Source organism: Diadema setosum, chromosome 4 (assembly GCF_964275005.1).
Source record: "Diadema setosum chromosome 4, eeDiaSeto1, whole genome shotgun sequence".
NCBI lineage: Eukaryota > Metazoa > Echinodermata > Echinoidea > Diadematoida > Diadematidae > Diadema > Diadema setosum.
In genome coordinates, this window is record NC_092688.1 from 17,129,333 (window position 1) to 17,134,884 (window position 5,552).

At 35.7% G+C, this 5,552-nt stretch overlaps 1 long non-coding RNA gene across 1 annotated transcript; it reads right to left on the reverse strand.

Annotated features, from left to right (window-relative positions):
- Nucleotides 1-395: 395 nt before the first annotated feature.
- LOC140228037 (uncharacterized) lies at nt 396-4,307 on the reverse strand. Its single transcript, XR_011901072.1, has 3 exons — nt 4,185-4,307; nt 2,117-2,269; nt 396-505 (listed from the first exon to the last, which is right to left on the reverse strand). It is a non-coding gene; the product is annotated as an uncharacterized lncRNA (long non-coding RNA).
- Between the last annotated feature and the right edge of the window lie 1,245 nt (nt 4,308-5,552).

A 5,552-nucleotide genomic window follows, 5' to 3' on the forward strand; every position in this document is an offset into this window, starting at 1 on the left:
AATTCAGTTCTACTCTTTTCTATGATTAACCCCATGATTTTAAATGCGTGTAGGCTATATTCTTTTTGTTAACTGTAGTACTAGCATACCTATCTATGCAATTCACATCAAACCTTTGATCTTGAGAGATTTAGCCCTAGACTAGTTGTTAGTCTCTGTAGCCGATACCATGGTCAGCCAACATAAAAGCCTGTTTGTTGTTGTTGTTGTTTTTGTTTTCTCTAAACTTGCAATTAAGTGTTATGGGATGGACAAATAAACAACCTGAAAGCATGCAGTACCTCTTCACTTTTACATGATGGGCACAAGAAAAGAATATATTAGTACATGTTCTTGTTCACAGAATATTTGAAATAAAGAAGAATGCTAGTCCTGTTTAATTACCAGCATTACAAAGGCACCACACGAACTTCCATCCTTCTGCAGTGCAGACGTCAGGGACTCATCATGGCTCCACTCACCTTGGAGCTCCCCTGTTTCTTGGGCCCTCTGTGCCATGGAGTGCCTTTACCAACATACAGAAACAGATAAAGGTAAAGGTAAAGGTTTACTGAAGAGCTACAGCCAAAATGCAAAAAAGGAGATAAGATTGAGGTGGTGGGGATGAGGGATTGACTCTCATTAGCTTCAAAATGAAGTCAACTTGTTGGCATTACTTAAGTAATTGGATCTATTAATAGATGACAACACTCTATTTGTAATTCATAAAGAAATATCAGCGTTGATCTAGACACACACATAGAACATCTTTCTTATGGACGAAAAAATGTATTTGATTTTTTTTTCCTGGCTTATGTTGAGGTTAACCAAATGCCCTATTGGAGATCACAAGTATAATATGTGACCCGCTACAACAAAAGGATCCGAAGGTCGGGGGAGGACAATCTTCTGAAAATGGCATGACATCATTCCCTTACTCTTCTACTCTAATGTCATATTTAGTACAACTCGTAAAAGTACTCAATTGCGGAGATGTCAGTGATTATATTAGCGCATGTCAAGTGGTTGAGGAAATCAGAGTTTCGAGAAAAACACCTTCAAAGTTTTCCTTCCGACGATAACATGATCAAGGGGTGGCGAGACAGTTTTCATTGCTTGACAATAGAAGGCACGCTCCCAGCATTAACAAACTCATGAACCTTAATTGAGAAAGTATCAAGTGACAATGCAATAAGAAATTTAAAACAAAGCCTTTTTTGATATATTTTCTAGTGCATTTCAGGATTCGGTGTCATATGCCACTCCTTCGCCATTCATTCCATTTTGTCCAAATTTGGTGACTTTTCCTCAAATCTTATTACAGACATTTTGATATATAATTTAGCTATCTTTGCTATTGCTGGTTGCAATGGCAACTATAAACTGACAACCGTGTCAGTCAGACTTTGCATCTTTTTTATGTTCCAGTTTCAATTAACAATATTACACTGTATGAAATTAGTGTTTCTTCGCTGAAACTTTCTGAAGAAGCCAAATGTGAAGTAATAATCTTTTTTAATGAAAATGTAATGCTGCCATGGTTATGCGTTATGATATCCTGACTACAAAACACTCTTGTGGTCTGTACTTCTACCTATGAAAGCAATTGAAATTCGGGTCAATTGTAAAAAAAAAAAAAAAAAAAACCTGAGGGAGTTAGGTCAATAAACATATTGTCCTTTGATTTGTAGAACTGTGAAAAAGAAATGTATGTACGTACATGACAATGTACTCACTATAACATATTCATTTAATGGTTCATTAAACACCACTGAAATGGAGGGAATAAAAGTGTGATATCAAAACATAACATATATGTCCATTGGCATTCTGTACATTATCTTTGAAGAGACAAGGGGGGTTTGTTCTTCTCCTATGATAGTAGTTGCACATGTCAAGTCTGGGGTCAATTGTTAAAAACCTGAGGGAATATAGGTCAATACACATAATAAATGTTCCTTTGATTTGCAGAACTGTGAGTGAAAAATTGAATGTACATGTTTATATACTCACTGTAATAAATTCATTGAATGGCGTACTAAACACCATTGAAATTAATATTCTAAGAATAAAAGATCGATATCAAAACATAACATATGTCTATTGGCATTCTGCACATTATCTTTGAAAAGCTGACCTGAACTTGTCCACGTATAGATGGTGTGATCAGATCCCGAAGGGAGTCAGGAACAGACATTTTCATTTCTGGAACATTTGCCACAAGAAGGATCTAGTGGCTCTGTCTAATGTTGATTGGCATAAATGCCCACTTGAACTTTGAAAGGGTCACCTACAGGTAAATAAACCAATACTCTCATTTTAAAGTGAATGACAACTTTTCGTCATTCCTTACAATGTCTAGTATTTCAAGGAGGTATATGTGGGTTTTTTTCATACATCATTTCAACGATTTGAGGATCGATGTATGTGGGCATTTTATATTTTATGATTTTTTTTTTTCAAAGCGTGGAATTGGTTCTTTTGACAGATTTCGATCTGCTCAAGCAGTTGATAAGCTTTATCTTCTCATACTTTTTTAATTGCCAACAATTCTTTGTTACTAGACTACACAAACCCACTCTTGCTACTTTAACTTGCTTCATTAGAAAAGTTGCATTCACTTGCTGTTCCTAAACTTTACATAAGTTTACGTTCAAAATTAAACTCTTGATGATTAGCTTCTAGTTAAGTGCCGTGTGAGTGCACTCAAAAGCTAGCAATCTTAAAGATTAGTTGATGATTAGAAACACATCATCAGTGAGTACACAGAATAATGTTAGTAATTTTTTATTATTACTATTAAGCACCTTTATCTAACAAATCATTGAACACAGCCAGAGGCTGAATTAAAATTGATTTTACAAAAATGAAGAAACAATATTTATATGCAATATAACATGAATATAAAAATGTGAAATTACTACAGGCTCATACAAAACAAGAAAAAAAAAACACGCATACATAGTAGGGAAATAATGAAAGCTTGAGTTGACCTTTTGATTGGCCATTGACCCTTGACCTTTGACCATAACATTTTCGCAACAATCACTGCCAATCAGTATTTGCATATTCACTAAGTTCCATGAATGATGTATAGGCCTACCTTGAACCATTTTCGAGATATGAGGAAATATAAAATTTTCACGTTTTCACTCAACGCTTTACATTTGATTTTTGACCTTATTGCCCAAAATATTCTTTCTCTTTCTCTCGCTCTAAAAAAAACCCCCACAATGTTATGAGTGCTGATACTCACTCATCTGAGTACAAACCCAAAGATTGTTACACAATATACACACCAGTGCCCAACATCACCTCACAACAATAATCAACGAACTTGTGAGTTTGCGTCTGGGTCAACCTCCAGCTGCGCTATTTTGCATGGGTATATTAAAGGTTATGTGACAAGATTCTGCAAGTCCTGTACAAAAATTGAGCAGGATTCACTCTTAAAGGACAAGTACACCTTCATATACATAAGGATTGAGAGAGTGCAGCAATACTAGTAGAACACATCAGTGAAAGTTTGGGGAAAATTGGACAATCCCTTCAAAAGTTACGAATATTTTAAGTATCTGCGCAGTCACTGCTGGAAGAGAAGACTACTACAGTGTATGATGTCACATGCGTACAACTACATAAGGAAAATAAAAAGAGAATTTCACAAAACTTTACTTTTTGAATAAAGTGCACATTTCTTCGACTTGCTACTGACGTATGTTAAGGGTAATATCATTCCCCCTGCCTTCTGAAAGAGAGAAGTCCAGTGTTCTTTTGTTATGCGAGAAAAATGGAAATATGTTGAATTTTCTTTATTCTTTCTTTATATAGTTGTACTCATGTGACATCACAAGCTATAGTAGTCTTTTCATCCAGCCGTGACTGAGCAGAAACTTAAAAAATTCATAACTTTTGAACAGATTGTCCGATTTTCCTCAAACTCTCACTGATGTGTTCTACTAATATTGCTGCATTCACTCAACCCACATGTCTATGAAGGTGAACTTGTCCTTTAAGTTTCATCTTAAAGTTTTGTGCACATGTGAACATGCGTTGTGAGGTCAAGACTGGAGCTAATCATCAACTGCTATACGTAAGTTTCATATTTAGCAACTGCGTATGAAAGTAACTAAAGTCTTTTGTGTTCGTAATAACACAACTGCTTTACAGTAGAAAAACATTGCCTGCAAAACTCGTGACCATACCTTCTTGAACTGCCATTCCACGGACATTCCACTGTACAGCAACATACGAGGGTATGATGAACACATGTCCATAGTCCTGTACATTGATTTCATTTCGAAGAAGATGGAGGTACTCATTTATGACCTAACAAAATATAATCCAAGAAAGAAACAAAACCTTCCGGTTATCACTTTTAAACAAAATCTTGTATTCACAAAATCAAGAAATTATTAAAAATGTATTACAAATTAAGGAGGAACTACAATCATCAGCACTCTGCCCTAGGGTACATAAAGAACAAAGTAAAAAAGTCACCTATTGAAAGTAAAATGGATGGCACTGGTTCATATCCCACTTTCCTATCTGCTTCTGAGGCTTTGGTTGTCAACATTCCCATGTACTTATCTACTTTTTGTTTTGCAGTAAAATAATGCACAAAAAATGGAGAATTCCTTAATTAAACTGTCCAGCAAATAGCTCAATATTTCCTTCATTTTTAAGACCTTGAGATCTAATCTGGTGGGAACATTCATTTGTATACTTTGTTTTGTAATGTCATCTTCTCAAGGGAATGTGTAATGCTATGGCATGGCACACACAGAAGCAAAAAAGAAGTACATTGTATGTATATATCAATATACATAATTATACGCCCACATATATATCTACATATATATATATATATATATATATATATAGAGAGAGAGAGAGAGAGAGAGAGAGAGATACGCGGTGAAGGCATCACCAAATTGCACTCCTGTGGGCTTGTTCTCACAGTCCCATTTTTTGACTGTCATCACCATCATTGCCACACATACTGTATATTCCAACATAGGGAGATTTCAACAATTGGTGTGTAATTCGGATCTGACCTCGGCAGCTTTTTTTCTGTAACCAAAGTTACATATTCACCAGATCTATCAAAGTGTCACAAGATATTTCAGACTTCGAAGACTATACACTCGGACTGACTGATGATGAGCAGCAGGCTATAATCATCATTTTCAGAAAATGTTCTTCCCCTATATACATAGCTTTACGTTGGTCTGTATACTCGGCGAGATCTAAAATTCAGCTCCCCTTCTCACACTTAAAAAGCTAACCTCCACAGCTAAGGACAAAGGACCCTCAAATACAATGTCTTCCACAATTTCCCAAGTTAAACGTAGACCTAATTAAAAGTTCATTCAAGGTGGCCAACTTAATTCCCTAACAAAACAGCTATTACGTTTCTTGGCTGTTATTTTATTGTATTTTGCACAACTGCAGGATATTATGCAGCTCGGGTTCATCATTTAGTTTACTCTCAAGTCGGGTATCATTGTACTCAGACTGTTTAGGGCGGCTATATATCCACTTAAATTTGTACTTGCCGATCGTACCCTTCC